Source organism: Corvus cornix, chromosome 4 (genome assembly GCF_000738735.6).
Source record: "Corvus cornix cornix isolate S_Up_H32 chromosome 4, ASM73873v5, whole genome shotgun sequence".
Classification (NCBI taxonomy): domain Eukaryota; kingdom Metazoa; phylum Chordata; class Aves; order Passeriformes; family Corvidae; genus Corvus; species Corvus cornix.
The window spans coordinates 5045439-5070033 of NC_046334.1; positions in this window are offsets into that span (position 1 = coordinate 5045439).

Below are 24595 nucleotides of genomic sequence, written 5' to 3' on the forward strand. Positions count from 1 at the left end.
TCAGCCTAAAATTCCAAACCGGAACAATTTTGCCAAATTTACAAAGAATTTGAGTGAATTAAATCTATTCCAAACCATTCTATTAATCTACCATTTTCTCCTTCTAGATCAGTTTTAATCTTGGGTTAATCTTAGAGCAAATCTTGAGATCATTTTACCCTAAATACTGACACAGACTTTCAGTGTTAAAACCCCTTTTCCTGTACAGAGTTTTTTTAATCCAGGCCATTTTCTTTGTGTAATCAGTGGATTAAACATAAGTAATGCAGAGCTTTAAGAAAACACTTGGTCACTTAGTCACTGGTGACTTGTTTGGATGAGATAACCAGCTGGAAAGCTGACATTTTTCTCAGTTTGCCCACGTGCAAAGTAGTGTGTGCTGTCTGAAAGCAGCAAAGACTTGACACAATTGATCTCACTGGTAAATCACTCTGTGTATGTGCACTCATTAATGCTCACCCTCCTCTCCATGCTGGAAAGTGGCTGCCCTAGTAAATTCCCAGTTTTGCGGGGTACATAATTCTTAACCCTGTCTCAAGGCCTTGGAGAACAGGAAGAAAGGTGGGTATGGACTGTGGAATGACAGGTCAGGTCAGGTTCTTCAGTTCACTTCCCAAAGCTGAGTCTGTACCTCAGGAAAAACGGTGGCTTGCAGGAAGGGAGTTTGGAAGGAGCTGGAGCAGCACATGGGCTTCGAGGTTTCATATCCCAGCACTGCCTTCTAGAGCAGAGAAACAAGATGGGCAACCTTGCTGCCTAACACAGAAGTGCAGTGTCTCATTTTATAATCTCTTCACTTTATTGGCTCTAGGGAGAAAGGGAATTATTCAGAGAGGAATTGTGTAAGTGCTGTCTTTGTCAAACATGTGCAAAATGAGAAATAAACATTTAAAACAGCTGAAGGGCAGAGAAGGCACTGCCAAAAAAATGCTTGTTGAAAAGAAGAAAATTAAATTTAAACCGAGTGCTACTAGTATTGCAAAAGAACAAGAAACAGAACCTTCTTCTATACACAGCACAGGAGCCACAATGGAAAACCTGGGAGGGGAAGGGAGGGAAGGTGCCAGCACCAACACAGGAGAGTCACCGGCAGAGCCACAGTGGGAGCAGGGGTGTGGGCAGCCAAGCACGAGCCAGGGCCGACTGGGGCAAGCTCTGTGAAATTGTCTCTTCCCACTGCCATGCCTGCTGGGACAGCCCTGTTGCTGGCGCTTGGTGGGAGTTGCCTGCTGGGGTGCCCCGTTACACCCACGTTCCAGGCACCCCCCCTCTGTTGTGCCCCAAAAGCCAACACCCACGGATAAACTCTGCAAAAAAGGGAGCATGAGGAGAGCAGGACTGCCTTGCTCTGCTGTGCTGCTGAGGGATGCTGAGGAGCAGGAGGACCCTCTGCTCTCTCCTGGAGTTGGTGCAGCTCCATGATAAACAGCAAGCAGCCTCCAGCTGCCAGGAGCTCCTCTCAGGAGGGGACATCTGCACTTGCCTTGCAGCCTAGAGTTTGCTCATCCCACTGAGCTCTGTCGTCCTGTACTACTCACAGGGATAAAGAACGGCCAGGACGTAGCTTGGCCTCACTGCTCCCTCTTTGTTATGATTACGAAATATCATCATATCTTGGTTCCCTAAAGGAACAGGGTGTTTAATTCCTCTCTCTCATTCTTTATGGACATGGGCCTGAGCCACGACGTTTGGATCCAGCCCCTGCATTAAGCATTTTCAGAGCTGCGGGCTGTTTGGATGTGGCCGTCCAGCTCAGTGCTCTCTCCCCCCATGCCTCACCCTGGCTGCTGCCAGCCAGGTTTTGGATTTTGCAAAATCCCTGGAAATGGATAGAGGAAAGGAGAGGCAAAGCTGAAAAAAGGGAGGAAAAACTAAGGTGTGGACCACAGGGAAAAAGGCAAGGAAAAGGGTGTTGTGTAGTTGGCACTGCCACAAATGTCAGAGAGCACACCAGGCCTGTCACAAGAGAGATCACAGGAGATTTATTCCTGAGACACTCCAGGGACTAGGCCCAGAGAAAAGCTTCTGCTCTAGTCTAGTGTATCAGAGCTGCAAGGTGAAGATAAGAACCAGATTGCACCAGGCACCAGCTGGAACCTAAAACCCACTGCAAACATATTCATGTTAATAAAATAAAGCTACAGAGTCTCAAACTCATTACATGACAAACTGGAGATTTAAATGAAGGGATCGTTCAGGATGGTATCAGGACAGGAGGTGGGAGCAGGCTGGTTTTAGGGAGCCCTCTCTCTTCACAACTCTAATTTTGTAAACAGCCCTTTAAACTCTGCATCCAGTAGTAAACTGAGCTGCCCAAGCTTTGCCCCTTCACTTATGTATGTCATACAATCAGGAAATGAAAATTATACAGTCTGCCTCTGGCTTCTGTAGCTAAGCAAAACACTGCCCAGGCTTACTGCAACAAACTACAGAATTCCTTAGTAACCTGGAATGCAAACTAAGTGAGACAGCTTCCCCTTTCTGATGATAGATGTCTTGTGTGAAGAAGAAAACCCTAACATCTGGGCACAGGATTATGTGTGAATTCCTCTCTTAGCTGCACTGAAGTGTGTTTTAAGATGGTTCCAGTATCCCATTCAGACACTTATATCCAAAACAAACTCATATTTTTCTCCCACAGAAGTGAGTAGATATATTACTATCCAGAGGTGTGTAAATCTGTACCAATTTATTACTCTGTTCTAATTAAGTTTATTTGTTGATTTATCCATTTCACCTCTTTAAAGAAAACAGAGCTAAAAGCTCTTCAAAAGCTGTGTGGTGACAGAGTCACCATCCTGTTTTTAAGTTTGTGGGCAATAAGTCAGCCCTGCCTCATCCCAACAGCAGAAGCATCACACAGCAGACTCACACACTTTGTCTGCAACAGCAAAATGGACATCTTTTAATTCATCTTCTGAGCTCCACGACTTTACTTGGGCTATGAGGGTGAAAGAGGGGAGATGTGGGTGTGCATGGTCTGCAGCACCCTGGCTCCCACCCTGCAATCTGCTGCCAGCTTTGGGAAAAGAGGCTGCTGAGCTTCATGCAGGGCTCTCACCAGCGTCATTCAGGGAGGTCAGGCGACAGGGTGTGATCCCAGCTGTCCCCTTCCTTCCTGCCCTGTCCTCTGCAGGGACACAGGACCTGATGTAAATCCACTGACATCAACAGGAGCCTGATCAAAGGGGCCTGGGTTAGACCCCAGGGGCATTGCCTCCAAGAACTGTTTATGGAAAATCGATGTGACTTCAAGGAAGTGCCCTGACTTCAAAATTAAACATAATCTAATTTTAAATATCAGGTGGGGTAATCTTCTATTTAGGTAGGTCCTGATCCAGGAAATCACCGAGTACTTATTTAAGCATCTCATTAAGTTCTGTGCTATCCAGCTTGAGACCAGAGCACAAGTTCACACATCTTTGGCTTAAGCACATGATTAAAGGTAAGCATGTGGCTAAGTGTTCTGCTGAACAGGGATGGAATTAACTTTCGTGCTCAGATGCTGGGCTGAACCACAGAGACAGGGGCTGCTTTGTACTCACTGAGTGGGGAGAACAGGGAGCCTCTGCTGAAGACCGAAGGCAAAGAAGTGATCAAGGCACTGAATAAGCTTGAGGAGTGGATAATTCACAGGGAAATCAGCAGGACTTTGAGACCTGCTACAGAAATATTGGCAGGAATAAGGAAATGTGTCTGTGCCTGGCCAGTCTTTGCTAATTCTGCAGTCTTTTTCCTATCTGGCTTTTCCTCCATCTCACAGAGTGGTTTAGGTAAGGGGGTCATCTAGTCCAATTCCCTGTCCAAGCAGAGCCTCTAGAGCATGTTACTTAGGATTGTGCCCTGGTGGCTTTTGAATATCTCCAGTGAGGGAGACTCCACACCCTCTCTGGCCAACCTGTTCCAATATTCAATCCACCTGCACGGTAAAGAAGTTCTTCCTCGTGTTCAGGTGGAACTTCCTGTGCATCAGTTTCTTCCCATTGCCTCATGTCCTCCTGCCCTGCGCCACTAAGCAGAGCTTAGTTTATTTTTCTGGCCCCCTCCCTTCAGGCTCTTAGATACATTGGTAAGGTCCTCTCTCAGTCTTCTCCAGGCTAAATTCCATCACCTTTCCAGAGGAATCTTTCAGGAATGCTCAGGAAAAGGGAATGTGACAACAAAAGAAGATGAAAAATCATCAAAAACTCCTTTTTGGGAGGCTTTTTGCAGACTATTAGATGTTGCATTCTTGCTGTAAGGGGCGCAGGAAGGAGAGACCTTTCTGTTCTTCCCTTCAGGTGTATTGGCACAGCGCAAACCGGAAGGAGTTGCTTGAGGTTTGTTCTTAGATAAAGTGCCTGGCATTTGGGTGACACTACGTAGGGGCTAAAAAGCAAAGCCAACAGGATATTTTCCAAACCCAGCGGGCTGTGGAGCGGTCCTGCCGGGATATGGATGCATGGATGGATAGATGGATGGGGCGCTGGTGCCACCTGCTGACCCAATTCTTCCCGCCTGGACACATGGATCCTGCAAATGCGGCTTCACCAGCTCCATCCTTCTGCTTGCTTAAAGTCTCCCGGAACACAAACATTTCCTTTTGCCTTTCTGGTGTGAAGTACTCCACTCGATCTCCACATCTTTGTAAGCAAACGATGCTCAAAGCCAGACTTACCAGGATATTGATATTCCTGGGCTACATGCCACAATTAGTATTTTGTTTAACTGCACCTTTGTTTATCCCAAAACATCCTGAGCCTTGAAAAATCAACCCTCTCCTGCGGTTTCTAAAATACAAGGAAAAAACATGGCAGTGTTGGTTAATTTCACCTCTGCAGAAAATTGGCTGCTCACCTTGATACTCTGTCCTTCCCCAGAAAAAACCCCATAATTACCTCGACAAACCCAAACTGGCTGATTTTTAGGGGCACGTGGTGCCCAGCAAGCCCTTTGTCACCCCCGGGGCAGGCTGAAGGCACAGAGCCAACCCTGCCAAGTTCACCCCCATGACTCGAGACAGCAGCTCCCCATCCCGAACGAGGGGAAGGAAGGAAGAGGGAGAACAAGCCGGCACTGCACATCACGCTGTGTCAACAAGCACTGGAGACCCGGACTTGGAAAAAATGCACATTCAGAACATTTAATGTGGTGCAGCAGGCATATACCAACAGGGCAGGACTGCACACACAGGGCGCCCAGCCCCAGTCTGACACCCAGCTTAGTGTCCAAAGGCACTTCCCTTCCAACGCCATGCACTCGGATTTATTAGGCAGCTTTATGGACTGATACTTCCTCACATTTTGCTAGTTTGATTAATTCGGCTGGCACCTCTGATCTTGCCTCCTCTACTAACATTTTCTCTTGAATGGGATGGCTCTGCAGTCTCACCATTCATGTGTTCGAGTCAGATTTTACATCAAAGATGTCCTGGGTTTTATACTGTCAGAAGCAATTTTGTCCCAGAAGAATGAAGATTGTGATTATCCCAGGAGGAAAGCTGTCAACTCAGCTCTGTGTAGAAAAACTGCTGTCTACAAAAGCTTATATTGGACACCCTCTGGCAGCCTGCCCTCTTAAAAAAAAAAAAACAAGTCCACTGTTACCTACATGAAAGACTTTTTCTAAGAGGGTTTGTGTGTTTGCTGACTTGGTTCGCACAGCGAATTCAAATGAGAAGAAAGAGAATTATGTCTTTCTTTTATAAGCACTCATTTTTTACAGGGCAATGCAGAGAAGGGTGATAAAGGGGAGCATGAGGAAGGCATGTTTTGAGAAGGTAGTGACAAATGTTGAGCTTTGATGATGCTCTGTCTCTCAATTAGATCCAAAATTCTGCGGGATCACGCATTTATCAAGAAATGGCTGAGCCTCAGTTCAGGCTCTCTGCAAACCTCCAACACTGCTCCAGACACAGGGGATCTCCAGACCTTTGCTCATTTAGGCATGTTTGGTCTGAAGCACACCAGTGTGCTCTGCAAGCTGCTTAAGGACCAGCACACAACAAATTTTGTGCAGAGTTGTCTTGCTCCCGTCCCAACAGGACAGGAAGAACATCTCGCAGCAGCTGCTTTTCACACAGTTCAAAGCCTGGGGTGCTTTGCCACATTATAAATCAGCTTCGTGTCCAGCTGAGCCAGTGTGGCCATCCTGGAATCTGAATGCCAATGGAATTTCATCTGGTCCAAGGATCATTTCCTTATTTCTTTTGTTTTCTGAAAGTACCCCAGAAGAAATCAGTGCCAGTGAGTAAACTTGGCATAACCATACTGACATGAAACCTAGGAACTGAGCGAGGTGCAAAACCCCACCAAAATAAGACAGAAGGATAAAGATTTTGATTTAATGAAGAGCTTGAACAGAACCCTAATACCCACTTGTTTCAAGAGAACCCCAGTATAAGCTTACAGCACAACACATGCTTAAGTGATTTGCTAATTCAAGGCTTGATTACACAAACTAACAGCTAAAGAAAAAACCCCTAAACTTGTAAAGAAAGAAGAAATCTAAGTGCCAAAGTCAAAAGAAAATTTTACAGTCTGAAAACTAGAGGCTGTCATTCTGTTCAGAAACACAGGTTTCACTCTTTAAACTTGTGCCTTCCAGGCTTAATCTAATATGGTGGTATTTTGTAAAACCTCAAAAAAAAAAAAAACAAAACCACCCCAAACAAAAACAAAAAAAAAACCCCAAAACCAAACCAAAAAAGTTTAGGAAAAATGACAGGATGGGGTACATTTCTATTGCTGGAAATGGAATTTTAAGCACCAAGTTTATCTTGTCAGTTTGGCTCAGCAGTGATGTGAGCTTGCAAGGGGTGAAGTGGATCACTAATTGCCAGAGAGCATGACAATAAACCGATAAGCATGGGAGCTCAGAGTCTTTCAGATGAGAGAGGTTCCAGGAAAGGGGGGACTGTTTGAACAGGTACTCATCCTCCTGGAATTGGCTTCTCCCTCAGCTCAGCGGTGTTTGCCTCACTTTTGTTCTCTGATCCCCAAAAAAGAGCACACTGGAAGTTGTTTGGGCCAAATCAGGGAGACAGGTATATACCTGCACTCTTTGCTGCCAATCCCAGCTCCACCCTGCAAATCTTGCATCTCTGTTTATGCTACATTTTTCCATGGCTCCAGACAGCCACAATTTTGATTGGACTGGCTGATTGTTTTTTTAACCCTTTTTTATTTATCTTTTTTCATTTTATGATGCTAGTCTTGGCACTGGAGGACTCCCCTAATTCAAATTACAATATCAAAATACACATCAGGTAATATAACAAATGGCCATTCACCTAAAATTAGGCAATCTACCATAAACAATAAGCCAAATTAAACCCACGCTTCTTCTTTCTTCCTTTTGGCCTGAGCTGCTCCCCAAACATCTAAGGAAGAGGGAAGGCTCAGAGATGCAGGAAGGTGAGAGGGGGAAGTACCAACCCTGCCCTGGGCTTTCAAGCCTTGAGATGCATTTTCCTCCTCGCAAATGGAGTGCAACAGAGGAAAAATAAACCCCAAACCTTGGCCTGCTGTGAAAAGGAAGTCACAAAAGTGGGAAGAGACAATTTGGATTCAAGTTTTTCCTTCTGAAGTGTTGCCATCACTGTCAGGAGGAAAAGAAAAGGAAAAAGGGGCTTGGCCCCATTTTGGGTGCTTTGTTCTGTTTATGATGCCTCCTGGAGCTTCCTCCACACCCCACAGTCCTCAGCTATTAGAAACAGCAGCAGCAGAGGGAAAAATAAAGGATTTCAGGAGCCCATGAAAACCCTAACTCCCTCAGGAGAGAGGCTGGGTCTTAAATTGTCTTGGAAAGTACCCTCAGGAGGGGCTGGTCTGTCTAAAGAGAGCCTGGGCACGTCCGCATCAGGCGGAGTAGAGGTGCTTTGCTTCCAGGTTTAGGCAAAAGTTTCCCCTCATTCCCATTTGCTCAGGTGGTTATTTATGAATTAGCAAGCTGGCTTTATGGCACACTACACCTCCTAAGTTCCCCTGGATCCCAGTGGGCCGCTCCACAAAATACTTACAGATGCTACTGACTGTCAGAAGTGGTTTCCAAGCAGTCTGAACTCGGGCTATCCCTAAAATAACCAAAATAACCGAGTTTTGTGGGAGTTCTTGTAGTTTTGGCCCTTACCTCAGCAGGGCAAATTACTGCTGCCCAATATAAGACACCAAGTATTGTATTTCCCATCCTGCCTGGATGGTTTACAGTCTGAAGGGGAAAAAAAAGTACAAAATAATGTGCCAGACGAAACTTTAAAAGCATTTTTGTTTAAGGTAATTATGATCTCTATTTATGCCTATTAAATTACAAAGATTAATATTAAAGAACACACAAAAACTGCCAGAAGGCAACACCTGAACTGTGTATGCTTAACACCCGCACTGTTTCTAAAGTAGCTGCTCGCTCATCTCCTCAGAGCTGCCTGGATAATTGCAACTTTTTTTGTCCAGAGGAGTTCATTTGAAATGGAAGAAAGCAGGCATTTCCTATTCCACAGCCTGGGAATGCAGGGTGGACTTTGATCCCTTGTTTACACACCGTACCTCTGATAATGCCTCACAGCACGGTGGGATTGTGTTCACCTAAGCACAGAGAGATGTTTGCTGTAGCCACAGCTGTGCCAGCTTTTCCATCAAATGCTGCACACACAGAATTGCCAGAGCTTTCCTGACTCACAAATAACTGTAGACAAACTAAAGTGTATTTTAATGTTTCTATTATTTGGGCAGACATGCTCTAAAGCTCGTGGGGGCAGCAGTAGCGCTGACGTTCACCCTCATAATTTTCTTTTCAAATTTCCTCAAAAATCTCTGACCAGATTCCTCAGAGTTTCAGCTCAGAAATCATACTGTGAAGTGAGTATAGAAAAGACCTCTACAAATTTTTTGTAGGCAAAGAAAATCTTGTCCTCAAGTAGCAAGTAAATACTGGAAAATAAATTATGTGGTATGTTGGTAGCTGTTTGGTCTGTAAAGACAGACAGCAAAGATCTCTGAACCTCCCAGTCCTGACCCCAGGAAAAACGAATAAATTTGTCTGTTTTACAGAAACTGCCAGTATGGTATAAAAGGAGGAGTAATACTGACTTTTTGAGTGTTATTAGCAGCTTCTTCAAGCCAAAGTTAAAAGAAAAAGGAGAAACCAAGAGACAAACTTGGCATCTCCTGTCCCTTAGCTTGAGCTGGAAACCTCAGTTATGAAAACAGGATGGATAATAAATAGCTCTGTCCAAGTGTCACGTGGACTAACATGATTAAAAAGATAGCACATCACTCAGCACGTTCCCTTGGTTCCTCACTAATGAAGCACAGCCATGTATCTAGTTCCAGTGGGGCTTTATTAAATGCCAGATCCTCATATCCTGCTGCAACTACTGATTTAATCTGCCCAGGGTTCCCTTTGGTGGAGCTACTCACACTTTGTACCACAGGCACAGGAGGAACAGCTGGATTCCCCACACCTTCCTGGGGGTGTGGCACAGACATCTGAAGGGTTTGGGGATGCTGCAAAGGATGGTGGCAAGGGTCACACTTAGAGAAACAAAGATGTGGAGAAGTGCCTGGAAATCCTTGGGGCATCCAAGGGGCTTTCCATGGAGAAATGATCAGGGCCTCTCCTCAGCAACTTGATGGAGCAATGTTTACATGACCAGTGAGGTCTCATCCAAATGCAGAGCCTGCAAACTTCAAATAAGTTACCAGGAAGAAGAAAATAAATTATTTTCAAGTTTATTTTTGAGTTTATTGCTTTGACCTCCTGTATTGTTTCTATCAGGAAGAGCTCTCTTCTTGTAACATTTCAATCAATGCTTTGCCAGAGACACAAACTGCTCCAACCTCATACCCTCCCCTTCCTTAGGATTTTTACCTGTAGGTAGTTAAAAAAACCCCAACAACCCCAACCCTCTTCAAGTGCTTGTTTCAAGGCTGTCATCAGTTTGCAGTTTTTCTTCCTCCCAGATGACCAGGCAAGGTAGAAATTACAGAACTCCGATGGCAGGTTACACGTTCAGCCCCTCTGAGAGGGGGGAGGTGTGTAACCTTCCTTTCAAGCACCCCCTGTCCCCTTCCCGCCCTCTCCCCGAGGCTCATTCCAGCTTGTTCACAAATCAGAGGTAACTGACAGCAGCAAATCAGAGCCCATAAATCACTGGGGAGGTGCTGCAGCGGGGAAGGCGAGGCCGCGCCGCTGCCGTGTGAACCAGAGGTCACCGCGATGCTCCTCAGCGCTCCCCTGCACACCCCAGTTCTCCCTTGTGCTTGGCACCACATTTAACACAGAGCCCACCCTGGCCACGAAGGTGATTTCAGAATTATGTCTGAAAGGTCAAATTTGGGGGCCTAACAGCGCCACTTTTAAGAAGTAAATCTTGACTTGATCCTCTCTGATGTTTGTCTTCTCAAAAGAAGGCCGCTTACTACTGTGTTTCAGAGCAGATTTTGACACCTTTAAGAATTATATCTTGACTTAATCCTTCAGTGCTCATCTTCTCAAAGTAAGGCCACTGATTACTGCACTTCAGAGTGGATTTTGACACTGTGTGTGTTGGTTTGTAACTCCGGGTGAGGGAGGGAACTGCACCATTCTGTGTTACCCTGACAGTTTTGTTACACAGTGGCTAAAACACAGCACACAGCTGGTTTTAGTACCACCTGCCATGCTGAAATTAATGGGAACTATGATTATAAACCCACAGAGACATGAAAAACAGTGCTGAGCCAATAAATTAGAACAAAGTGTTAAGTAAGAAAAATCTCCAAAGCACTGTGAGCAGGCTGGAGCCCTTCAGCAAAATGATCTGCTTCAATGGATGATTAAATTACCAAAAACGGGGTGGGGGTAATAGTTGAATGTCTTAACACCATTTTTAACATCAAAAGGTTTTCATTTTGTCAGAAAAGAACCCTCAGCACCTGCAGAATGGCGTCAAAACAAATTAAGTGGTTGCCACCACACTGCCATTAACCAAATTCTAGCCATTTATAATGTATAGAAACTCGACTGACCCATTTTTTTTGGAGTAATTACTTTCTCCACTCTGTGTACCTGCCTAGGTGTTTCAGTTTAATTAATGATGGCTTCTGCTCAGAAAATCCCAAAAGGTACGTGGGTAGAGGTGCTGAAGTGCAAGTATGGAGGTGAGTTTTCTCCCAGATCTTTTCAAACTGTGCTGAAAGCCTAGAGAGGGAAGGAACACCATCCTGAAAAGCCCAGCCTCCCCTCTGCGAGGGTTTGGCACATTAAATAACTCTGAAAGTTAAAAGTAACACAAAATCCTACTGAACGCTATGAAAAAGATGAAGGTTTCAGATAGCCCTGGAACCAGAAAAATAAAAAGGAATTTAAATTAAGAAAGTAAAACAAACCCAAGAACTCCCTATGTGGTTAAAAACACCTGCAAGCTTTGACTAATTTGTTGTGTTAGTTCCTATTCTAACCTGTGCAACTTGGTTTTAGGATGCCATATCATTTCCAGAGGATGTTTAAACTCTGAAAACTACTCTGGTGTAATCCACACCTCCAAAAAAGATACATATTTGCTTGATATGGGACCATGCAACATTATTTCAACTGAAGATAATTTCTCAAATCCTACACCATAAATTCAAGTTATTAATGAACTTAGCACATTCACTTCTTCAAAAGTTCTCTATGTGACTAATTAATGAAGCTGGGAGGAAATATTTTAAACAACTTCCTGGGGATTAAAACAAATCACAGAGAAATTAAATAAAGGCAATTTTTCTTTTGACCGTATCAGAATGACTTCATCCTCTACTGTCAGGGTGAGTGTTCAAGCACAATTCCCTCTCAAAATGATGAATTCACCCACAAAGAAGCTGATTTTGGTTCTAATGCTGTGGCCAAGTGAATATTTTCTTTTTCATTATTTCCATTTCTGCTTTAGGTCAAGAGCAGTTGTCACAATTGTACGATGCCAGTGAGAAGGTGTCGTGTCAGAGTAACTGATGCAAGGCACTGTTTAAAATCTCTTATTGCATTTCCCAAAGTGGGGAATATTTGCTCTATTGAAAACCACAAGAAGGCACATGAGCTATAAGATGCTAAAACGTTTATCCTTTTTATTTATTGCTAACACACACAAATTTAGAAAGACTCATGTAAGGCCTATAGCCGAATATCAACAGCTGTGTTGGAACTCTCCCTTCTGCTGAAACAAAGGCAAAAAGAGATCAAAGCTTTAGAGTCTGGTGAGAGCAAAGCCATATAGTTATTTTTAGTCCCTGCATTTCACTAGTTCCTTCCTGATCCCTTTCTACTCTCACACCTACGCAGACGAGATGGTATCCCATGTCCTGAAGCAAGTTTTGTAATGAATGAGGAATTACTAGTTTACACTTAAAGCTATGTTTTTATGGAAGAAAATCATCATCAGTCAGTGCTATTCTGCTCTTGTGAGACCAACAGAAAAATCCCAGTATCGGTACTGAGACACACCTATGAGAGATTTCCATGAAAAATATTGTTCCCCTCTGCCTTCCCAGTTTTGCAACCCTGGGCTGGATGTGTGGTAGCTGGATTTGAGGAGCACGTGTTGTCTTTGGGGATGGCCACTAGGCAAGGTGGCTGGTATTTTCATTATCTAGACTTGATTAGCTTCATCTCGGGGAGTCTGGTACCTGCCCTGTTCTTTTTATAGATACGGGTCAAAACCCCACCCTCCCAATCTAGGACTGTTGTACTGCAGTATTTTCTCAGGTTTCCATCTCTAATTGTTACTGCTTTAACCTAATTCCTAATGGTAGTTCCCCCCAGGAGCCTATTTATGGTTTCCTGTCCTTGGTCAGGCATCCCACTGGCTCAACCCTGCGCTGCAGGTCTCAAAAACCTGGGAGATCTAACCTGCTCCTGCCTCCTTAAATAACTGTTGATAGAATTAGTCTCTAAATCTGACTCCAGAGAGAAATGAAGCTGTTTCAAAGGAGTTAAACATTGGGAAACCTTCAGTCTTTTGGAGTTGAGATGCTCAGTTTTGAATCAGAGCATGGCATGAGCTGAAAACTTCTTTCCAGCCTTATGGTATACAGGGAGTTATTGGTACCACCAGATCAACATGAAATATTTCCCTTATGTTGGAAACCTGCTTGACATGCCAGTTTCTTTGTCGATATTTACGGCAGTGCACATTTTTCTGTTAAACATTTATTTCAAGGTGGTTAAAGCCAAGCAAAAGCAGAGGAAGGAAAGTACAAATTTACCTACAAACCCTAAATGGGGGTCAGCTTGACTTTCCATCATATTTTCCATCTGTGAGGAATTTTGACAGGTTTATATGTGACAGGTTACCCTGGAAAGTGGAAAGCCTGTAATTAGATGCCCTGCCATCAGCTACCTCCCACTGGCAAGCAGTCTGCCTTAAATCTGCCACCAAGAAATGCCCTCAGGGAGGCAGAAGCCACTCACCTGTCACGTGTGGGATGTACCTGAACACCCCCGGATTCATGGGATGGCTATAGATGGGGTCAGGGGTTTGTCCTGTTGCACTGCTGCTGTGCTGGACTTGGGAAAAGCTTTTCCCCAGCAGCAAAACACAAACAGGAGAATCTGACCTGATCCACCACTTCCCAAGCCATCAGCAGTACCCCTCCTACTGTACACCAGGGCACAGCTACGCCTTATATCCCAATGTGGAAGAAGATGTTTTCAATGGCTTCAGAAAGAGTTTAGCCAAAAAATGTGATATTATTTGAGTGAAACATTCTTAACTTGTGTGTACCACCGTGCTTGCCATCAGACAGCTGCTGGTTTTCATTTGGGGAAAAAGCAGCCTCTGAAACAGCTGAAAATACACGATGCAAAAGGCAGGCATAACAATAAAATACCATAAAGCTTGAGGAGCACGAGACAGGACAGACCGCGCTGAAGAAATGAGTTGAAAATTTTTTCCATCTGAAGTCACTCTTGTATTTATGATTTTGTTATTCCTGAAATGTCACCTACAAAAGAAGATGCATTACATAACAGAGAGGTATTGCTAAATACCCAAACACATGCACAAGACACATGAGTGCCATAAAACTTCAAAGGGTGGCTGCCTCATTAAAACACTAATGTTTTTAATCATGTGTTTCTTGGAACTGGTTTTAAGGTGCTCAGATATACGTAGCTGCTTACTTCTCAGATAACAACATAAAAAAGGAGAAGACAAGGCTGCTTCATGAACATCTTGTGCATGTGACTGATGGATACAGCACTGAGAGAGGGAAAACTCTTCCAGACAGGCAGGAAGGGATTGCAGTTGTAGATCCCAGTTGAAGTGGGGCACCGGAGCTGCCCTGAGCTTCTTGGGCAAGCAACAATCCTCTTTGACAAGGGGAAAGGAGCACCTAAACCCCAAACTTGGGAAATTAAGCATTTATCTGCATCTTCAGAGTTATTTCACAGGAGTAATTTCTTCTGCAGCTAGAAACAGCTCTTTTAACTGTAATAGGTCCTTTAATCACAACCAACTATATTGCAGCCATAGTTTGGGTTTGAGCATCTAACTATGCTTCACTTTATGGTGTTCAGCTCCTCAGACCCCACAGCTCAGTTCCTTTAACTGGGGCAACTCATGCAGTATTACCCTGCAACAGCACAGAGTCTGCTTTACAGAGCACTAAAATCCTTGGAGATGCAGGCTGAACATAAAAGTTTAACTAAAATATATATGGGGTTTTTTTATAGGGAAAGAGAGCATTTTAAGAAACAAGCACCCTAACTCTTTGGAGAAAAGCTGGCCACATCCAAGTCTTTGTATGTCTCAACATCCAATACACAAACACAGAGATTAAAATAGTAACATTATTTGAAGATGACCATAGGCAGCCACTGAGACTGACAGACATCCATATCTCAGTTTATAACTTTCACTCCTTTGCTGAAATATCTTTTGAGCAGAAAAGCATAAATGAAGAAAAAGTCACTGGTTTCAGTCCAAGTCTTTCATTAGGACTTAATATATGAACCCTTCTGTGTCATATTTACAGCAAGGGTGTAAGCTGTGGCCAGCTTCCATTCTCTCCCAGCACTAAATGAAGTGGAGGATTGGGTTACCAAGACCTGCCAAGCAGCTTTGCCACAGTGTGAGAACCAACACAATTGATTACCAGTTAGCAACCTTGTGGGGCATTTGGCAGCTGGAACCTGTGACCTCTACTTAGCAAAGGCTGCAGCCACAGGAAAGTGACAGGGATGCAGAGACCATGAAAATCTGGGTACGGGCAAGTCTGAGGCAGGGAAATTCAAGAGCAGAGGGAAGTGGCAAAATTAATTGAATTGCTTTGTGTGCCATAGGAAACTCTACCCCAATGTCTAGAATGGCCTGTCACTTGATTAAGAGCTTAGGGGACTGCACAGAGCTGGCTGAAGTTTGTTGTCATCCAACACGAAATTCCTGTCTGCACTGAGCACAGAATCTGAAGGCTTTTCCATTTAAACCAAACACCCCCACAAATCTGATTTTTGAGGCTAGAGACTTTCAATGAAAGAAAATTGAAAAAAACCTCCAGACTTTCAAAAAATGTGATAAACATTTGTTCCAGTGCGGAGGGACTTGATGGAATATTATTTTGTGCAGCTGCATAGGAAAAAAGAGCAATCTTATCAGTGTGCCCATACAGCTCCATAACAGCACTCCTGTTCTTTGGCTCAGCCACCACTGCATTTCATTGCAGCGTGAAGACTGGAGTAAAAGCCAGGGGAATGTGCCAGGGCTAACCTGCAGCAAGCTGAGGGAATGTTCACACTGCTGGGATGAGGCATTGATGGAAGTCCTCTAGGAAAATTCACATCATCCTGCCTTATGAAGGGAGCGGACTCCACACTTTGCTCCCTCATTTTTGTCCCATGCTTCATCCTGGCAGCTTATTTTCTGCTTTTTGTCCTTTGGACTGGGCCATCACAGTAGTTTTTGAGATCCCCCTGGTATAAAAATCTCAAATCCAGTGATTGGCTCAGTGATTTTCACTTTGAGGGCTTTTTATTTATATCCGATAAATAAGTCCTACAATATTCCTCCTTTGAGATGGCTCTCCAAATGAATGGAAAAGGCAGCTCGTGCTGGATTTCCTTAAGGAAATTTTCTTGCAGTGGCAATGCTTAAATTTATCCCAAAAAAAGTACTTCTGTGCCACCTAGTGGAGTCACAGTTAGTGACATACTCAACGCTTCATTACCAAACCACCAAGTTCAAACGCTGTCCAAGATGTTACCGAATTTTCTTATCACTGCTCACACGTTTGCGTCCCAGTGCCCAGGACAGGACAGGAATATCAGCCAGGTGGGACCTCAGAAAAAGTTTTTATCGAGTGTTCTGGAATACTCTGCAACCAGAAGAGGCTGTCCTGGTCTTTTGAGAGCCTGCCCAAGGGAAGGGTAAATAAACCAGTCCAAATACTACTGCATTCTGGCAAGTGCCCTCTCAAGCATGCGCTGCTGGGTCTTTCTAAATGTATGCTGTGAAAAATGACTCCAAATGAATAAATGCTGTATTTCATGTAAAACCTGCATTTAAACTTGCTTTTAATAAGAGCAGTGAACTCTCCCTTACATGGCAGGGTTTAATGATTTCAGTGAAACTCCTGCCAGCCAGACTTTGCAATGACTTGAGGTTTCCTTCTGCAGTGCTACAGCAGCCCTACAACATCCAGCCAAAATGTGATGTAGTTTTACTCCTGCACAAGGAAACCCAGGGCCTTTAAGCCAGATGGCAGCTTAAAGCAAACTTGAAGTGAAAATTAACTAATTTGGGGCCATGCAATGTATAAAGAATCCAGGTATCCCCCTGAAATGTGAAACCCCTGTGCCTGTCCCCAGCGACCAGACCCCACTAGATGGCAATCCACGCCTTGGCTCTGTCCCTGCAGGCTCCTGTGCTGCTCTGGAAGTCATATTCCTTGCCTGGTTTAAAAATTAAGAGGCCCAGATTCTTCATACAAGTACCTTTTTTATCTCCTTTTTCTCTTCTCCCTAAGATTTTAGCTTTTTAAATATGTAGTAACTGTTTTGTTTTTTGTTTTTGTTTTTTTTTTTTGGTTGGTTGGTTTTTTGTTTGCTTTTTATTTTATTTTATTTTATTTTATTTTATTTTATTTTATTTTATTTTACTTTTTAATGAGATGCTCTTTTTGTAGTGTAATGCTTAAGTAGAGCTTAAAATGTTCTGGTGTAATACACAGCTTTACAGAGTAAATAAAAACCCTGGGTATTTTGAATCCAGGCAGAATCAGTAATGGAAACATTTTGTAATTTATGGCCTGTAATAAGTTGGCTTCAGGCCTACAGAAGAAGGAATTCAGACAAACATCAATAGTTACATCACAGAAAGATAATTTTGACTGTTTCAACACTAGTCAAACCCTGGTCTCTCACTGCTAAAAAAAGCCTTTAACTCATCCTCCTCTTCCCTAATTCCAAAAAGACATTTCACGGGATGTTAAATGAACACCTAAGCCAAAAGGATATTCTTTCCTCTGAAAAAGTCCTAAACTTTCAGTTTGCAGAAACAGAAGTCATACATATATATATATATTTACAAAGCTTCATATAATAATGCAATCCTTCGGTATTAAAGCTCTAAAGGAATTACTTTTGCTCTGTCTTCTGGTTCTCAGGGTATAGCTGAAAAATTGCTTTATTAATTGCTTTGCAAGGATTCGATTGTAAAGCAGTTGGCTTTGACTCCCATGCAGACATCATAAAACAGGAGTTTTGCAAATTAATGAGGGCCATCCTCAGAAATGGTTTGTTCATGGAAAAGCAGAATGAAAAAGCTGCTCTGCATCAAGGGGTTTACAGAAGCAGAAAGAGAGATTGTGGTATTCAAAGGTCATATAAAGCTTTCAGCTGCTGGCTGAGCGCTCATTTTATATAAAACCTCATGCTCACCAGCTCCCTGGATAGAAATATATTCCAATACACACTCCAGTACTTTAGTCCCTCAAAAACTCCCCTTCAGACTTGTTTGTGCTCTCCCTCACCTTCTCCCCACCACTGGCAGAGGTTTCCCAGAGAAGCTGTGGATTTCCCATCACTGGAAGTGTCCAAGGGGAGGTTGGATGGGGCTCTGAGGAACCTGGTCTGCTGGAAGATGATCCTGCCCGTGGCAGGGGGGTTGGAACTGGTCTTTACTGTCCCTTCCAACCCAAACTGTTCTGTCATTCTGTGACACACAGAGCCAAGCAAGTTCAGCCCTGCTTCAGGAGCAGCTTTGTGCTGCTCCAGTCATATCCTGAATCCAGCACCAGCTAAATGGCATTTAAACCAGCATTGCTGCAGCTCCATCCTGCTGGAACAAATGTTCAGACACTGATAAGCTCCATTTGAATGAAAATGAACAGTTGCAGTAAACTCACTTCCTACTTCCAAAAGCAAAAATTTTCTCTAATTTCTTTTCAAACAGCAAATCCTTCTCCCCCCCAGCTGAGTACAAACAAACATCTGGAACTGCTGTGCTTCAGGTTTTGTTTGTGCATATTTAATAGATGACCAGAGGGTTAGAAACTGCCAAATAATTCTGCTCTTAGTAGTTTACATTAACTAATTTCCATGGGATTTGGGATTCATTTGCCAAGTTTCAGATACAAGCAGAGCTTTTATGGTTGAGTTGCGACTCCTGGAAGGAGCAGCCAATAAATGGAAAGGCCAGACACGCATCCCTAATTCATCTCCATCCCTGAGTATTACTGTACTGGGTGAAGCTGCATGAATTATACTGAGTAAGAACTGGCAAACAGCTTAAGCCACTGCTGGTCCCAGAGTCACCTTTGGGGGGAAGATGTGGATGTGACCTCAACAGGGCTTTTCTCTTTGGTGACTAATTTTACACATTTTTAAACTTCTACTTGAGTGTCTACAGGGGCGACTCCTGTCACTGTCACTGCCAAAAATCAGTTTACTTGGCCAGGTCCTTAGAACTGTTAATCTCTAAACAGATGGACCTCCAAACCTGTATTTGAGCAACAAAGCAGACAGGATTAATGGAAATACTGCAAGTCCACAGCTGCCTGTGGGGTTAAAGCTTCCAGTGTAACAAACATTTGGCTGCAATGGTGCCCAAATGCTGGGAACAGAAATATTTTTGAAATAGAAGCTTGAAGTAGTAATGACCACTGGATCTTAATCTTGGGGCAAAAGTAGGTCAGTATTAGGAAAACCCATAGATGATAGCAGACCTGATGTCTGAAAAACAAGTCTAAGTTATTTGCTATAGAGATAGCTCACAAAAGCAAGTTATTGAAAGTAAATTGATTAGCTGCATTTGCATAATTCCTTACACATCTGTGTGCTTCTATGGACAGACTACAAACATACAACTGGCACCTAAATAATGGCAATTCCACAGGGAGAACCCAGGTGTTGGGCTTAAATGAAAAATAATTGCTACCCACATGAATTATCTTCCAATAGCAATAACAATATATTCAGATATTACCTGCCCTAGTGGTACCTCAGTTCTTCCCTCCTTGCAGACATTTATAACTGGAAATTTTAAGGCATGGATTTAGCAGATTGCTTCTATCCCATAGACACCTCTTTATTTCAAACTGTTCATTTACAACCCCAGGCACTGCTTCCCACTCCTTCCTTTCCCCAGCCCTCCTTCTCCAGGCCCAGAAGGAAGAGGAATATGAGCAGCAAGCTCCCCGTGGTGAACCCAGTTCAGTTGCTCAAGCATTTTCCTTCCTTTTGGGAGCTGTTCAAAAACCTCAGAGAGCTTCAGTTCCTGGGTATGTGCTCTCAGCTTTGCCTGTGCGTGTGCACGGCTCCGAGGATTTCCATCCCAGCACCAGGCTTCCCGCTGTGGCAAAACCACAGAGGCACAGACAGCTGAGCCTTGCTGAGAATCCCTGTTCTTCCTACAGAATCTGTTCCTGTGGGCAGGTTTCTCCCTACATGCATTTTACATTCGTTTTTGCTTCTCTTCTTAAACACTTTTATTTTAATCCTCAAGGACAAAAATGCAGCTTAACTCTAGATAGGAAAAAGTTTGACGTTTAACACGTCCGTGTTTTTTCCCTTCCCAGTTATTACTGTGCTGATTTTTCTTTTCCTAAGCACCCATTAATCTCTGGTATTTGAAGCCCATCACAAAATGACATTAATTTTAGGACTGACCAGATGGGTATTTTTAAATTCAAAATTAGCTTTGACACACGCAGATTGTGCGACATTGACCTAGAGGTAGGAAAAGAGCTCCACCAAGGGAAACAGGAGCATTTCAAGTTTCCCGTGTGCATTTAGGTGGCGGATTTTGAATCATTGATTCATTTTATTTCCCAAATTTGGCATAAACCAAGAATTCCTCCCCAGCTGATGTGCTGAACCATGAGGAAAAGAGGCGTGTATAGATTCTGTTCCATTGCTTACTGTTATTTATTGGCCTATTCAGGAGGAGATAAGCTTCCCACAGCAGAGATGAGCATGAATTCTCATTTTAAATGAATTCAACAATTATGAGAAAGTAACCAATCTGATATAACTACCCAGCACATGGCCATGGGTTCACAGTTCACTGAAATTGTACCTGAAAAGCATTAATTCTGTATATAACCCTACCTGGATAAGCATCAGGTACAGGCTCCTACCTCCATTTTCAACCACAGTTTGCAAAGTAGCTCCTTTCTGTTAAAAAATGACCTTAGTGTTATATTTTTCAGTCTTCAACATGGCTGCTCGAGGTATATTGAGAGTGGGAACTGTTATTTGAGTCTTTTATGGGTTATGATAGATGATACTGAAAGGGGAAGAAATATGAAAGGAAAACAAGGCCATTGTTTCCTTAATAGGTTCCTATTCTTTACAATATCCAGGAAGTTTCTAAGCTTGCATTATTAATGTGCACTTATCTTTTATGCAGAACAATACCAGAAGAGATTTACAGTAATTTTCAAGGTAAAACAAGGAAATTGAAACTGGGGCACTAGCTAGTTTAGTGCATTTTTCAAAGTTAAGCCTTTAAAGAAGTTAGAAGGGGGAAAAAAAGGCTTGTTCACTACAGATTCTCAGTAAGTCAAGCAGAAAATTATAATCTGAAGAAAAATAGCTTTTAAAGAAAGCACAGACTTGCAGCATTTTCTTACAATTACTGAAAGATTTTTGCATCTCACAGCAGTTCAACACCACTGAACAGCAAGTGTAGGCTGGGTATAAACACATAAATCAGAAACTGATTTCTTATTCTAAGCCTAAAGTTTCAGGGGAAAAAAATACTCAGAAGAACATGGCTGCTGTTTTGCAACAGAGTGACCCATGGTCTTAACTCCACACCTTCTCCTGTGACCAGCAGTGAGATTTTTCCCTATAAAATGGCAGAGTCCAGAGAACACCTTAAGGAAGCAATGAACTCACAGATGAGAGATTATACTTTCCACAGACTTAAGTCACCACATTTTGAATGAAATCTTTCCCCACAACGTCTTTGTCACTGAGGATGACAAATGCTACAGCACCTTGCAAAGCTCTGATGTAGCTTTACACCGTCTGTGTAAAGTCCTAAGCCTCCGCATCCCAGTAAACTGTTCAAATTCCATAGAAACATTTTCACCCCAACTTTATGTTAAAAAAGTAACCACTGGTATAACCCAAGAGTGGTGTTTCCTTGACTTGGCTCTCCTACAACAAGCTCTGCTTCCCCAGCCTTTATCTCCTTCTGCTCTTTGTGGAACAATCGTGGCTTTCCTTAGTTATTGCACCTCTAAACCATAACAATCCTTCTTGGTAAGTCTTTCCAACGTTCCTGATGATCCCCATGGCTTTTCTCCAAATTCCATTCAGGTTATCTAGTTTTTCTGTGCAAAAATTGTTTTCCTGGAGGTGTCATTTAAAGCAGTTTAGGGGAAAGTTCTCAACTGTTCCTTGGATAAGCACTAAAAGCCTTTCTCATTCTGTATTTTGGGGAAGGAGTCTACCAAAAATATCGACCTCAAAATATTTTAGACTGAACACGGGTGAAATATACGGGAAGAGCACTGCATTAGGAGGTTGTACCAGTTCCCTGCTGATGCAGTATTAGCCTCTTGTCCACCCCAAGGCTAGTGCAAAGCCAGCTAAAGACAATAGAAGCAAAGCTGCTAACCCTATTAAAATATTTTGGATGATTTCATTGAGTGGAGCTCTAGGCTACAGTTGCATTGAAAAAATATTATGACAAAATTAAAGCTGCTTTAGTTTACAAAAGCAGTTACATGCCTGGCTATTGTGTTGTTTAGTGTTTAAGTATTGACTTGATGACAAGGGAATTTCTGAAAAGAGTTCTAAGGATGAATGGAGAAAAACCATTTCCCAAAAAAGTAGAAAAAAAAAGTCTTGAAACATGACAAAGGGGAGATATTATGGAACCTTTAATTAGAACTTTCCCCGCCCCAGGAAATTCAGAAGTGCCTGCAACCAAAGTTAACAGACAAATTAACATAGTTAAAATATTCTGCTTAACTGATGATGATGTCATTTATTCAACATAAACAACATGGTTTGCTCTTTTCTTTTTTTTTTAAGGTATCCTGTGCTCTCATAAATAAGTTTGTCTTACTTCTTTTGCCTAAGTCTTGAAAACTTGTAATAAAAAAAAATGGGAAATTATGTTGGTATCTGTGTAGGTGCTGAGAGTGGACAGAGGGAACAGCCTTGGTATAGATATTTGTGGTAGTTAATTGTGCCATTTCTTACTAGGTCGAGTCACAGCACATTGTTATTTTGCTTATTTCCCTGCAGCAGCCTATGCCAGAAAACTGAAAGCAGAAATCATGGTTCTCCATCACAGAGCTGACAGAAGAAGCCACTAATTAAATTCATCACAGTGTTAATAATCCATGTGTGACTGTGAGACAAATGTCCAGTTCCTGGGTCCAGCTTGCCATCAGTAGTTTCAGGCAGAAACAATTTGTTCTCATTTGTGGAGCTGAACCTGACTACCCCCTGTCCCCTTAAATTCCCTAGGTACCAGAGGGAAAACATTAGGGATTTCTCCTATGCCTATACAGAACCATTGCACCAATTCATGGGAAGATTTTGACTTTTGACATCCAGAGACAGCACGGCTTTCACTGGCTGTATAAGCAGGAAAAATATCAATTTAAAATGTATTATTTAGAAGGAAGGGGCTGCAGAGTCCATATGGTGTCTCCTATGACTGAGCAGTAGGATCAGGGCTATTCATAGAATCAATAATTAAAGTTGGAAAAGACCTCTAGGACTGAGCCCAGTCATTAACCCAGTACTTCCAGGTCCACCACAAAACAATGGAGACAGAGGACTTATTCCACACCAAGGCATGGTTGGATTCCCTGTTAAGGGGATCTTTAAGCATCAATTTAGACAACAGAGTTTCTGTGTGGGAATGGATTTCATCCCAAGTGAAAACATTAAAAAAAAAAGGCAGGACACGAATGTCTCCATAAGATGTCTGTGAAATTTGCTTCAGTAAACAAGAGGCAGGGGCCAGCAGGCTCCAACTGGAGAGACAGAGCAGCACAAAGAATGTGTGGTTACAACAAAAATATACTATCTTAAACAAATCCCAGAAAGAGGACTTTCCTGATCCTGAAAAGCATTAATTCTGAGTGGCTATTCTTAAACAGAGAAAAACATATGTATTTGAGACTTTGCCAGCTGCTGGCTCAGCATTTGTTCCACGCTGCTGTTGGCAGCAGCGGCAGCACAGCCATGATAAGGAAAAGCAAACTCAGGTATCATCTCCCAATTCACCATCTAAGAGCTTAATGGAATTACAGAAGAAGGAGAAGGGTCTGTGGACCCTTTCTACCTCTGCAGTACCCTGAGATGTTACTGAGCAACATCTCATTTCCCTTTGAGCACATCAAACAGGCACACTGGCACAACCCAGTAATTTGTATGTTTAATGTCTGTCAACCATTCCCAGGTAACTTTTCCCCCTTATTTTTAATACACATCTATCAAAGGAGGCCAGTAAATAAGACCTCAGGCAGAGTTTTTACTGTAATTTCTTAATTTTCTAGCAGTCCACAGTTATCTGGACATACAAAGGAATTATTTTCTCTCCACCAATTAGCAGAGCGGGAGTTCAAAAGCCTCCGCGACTGCTTTAACACAGAGAATTCTTTAATCCATAAAAATTAATGGAGATTATGTTAAAGAGACTTAGATATTTAAATCCTTCTCCACATTAGTCACTCTCTTTTATGTGCAGGTAACTGCAGCTGAAGTCCTCAGGAACCCTGTGTGTGGTAGAATGAACTAATCTCTCCAAATGAGAAATGTGAGTTTTTGCCAGTTCTCCCCTGACAGCAGAAGGTGGCAGCTTCTGAGGTCTGGCTTTCCCCCCACCGAAACTCTTATGACTTGTGTTAAAGTCTTAATTGGCTCCAAAAGTCCTAAATGGAGCCATTTATTCTTGCTGTGGATGGCTGTCCCAGTTACAAATAACTTCGTTGTGCAGTTGAGTAGAACTGACTTCACAGCACCAAGAACAAAGTTCTAAATTTTCATTTTTCATTAAGTCTGAAATGTAACTTCATCATCTTATACCAGTCCTAAGCCATCCAAACAGAAACTTTATACTGCTCTTCTTTATGGTTGCACACTGTTCACACACACCTATTAACTGTAGTTACATTAAAAGGTTTTGAACTCATTT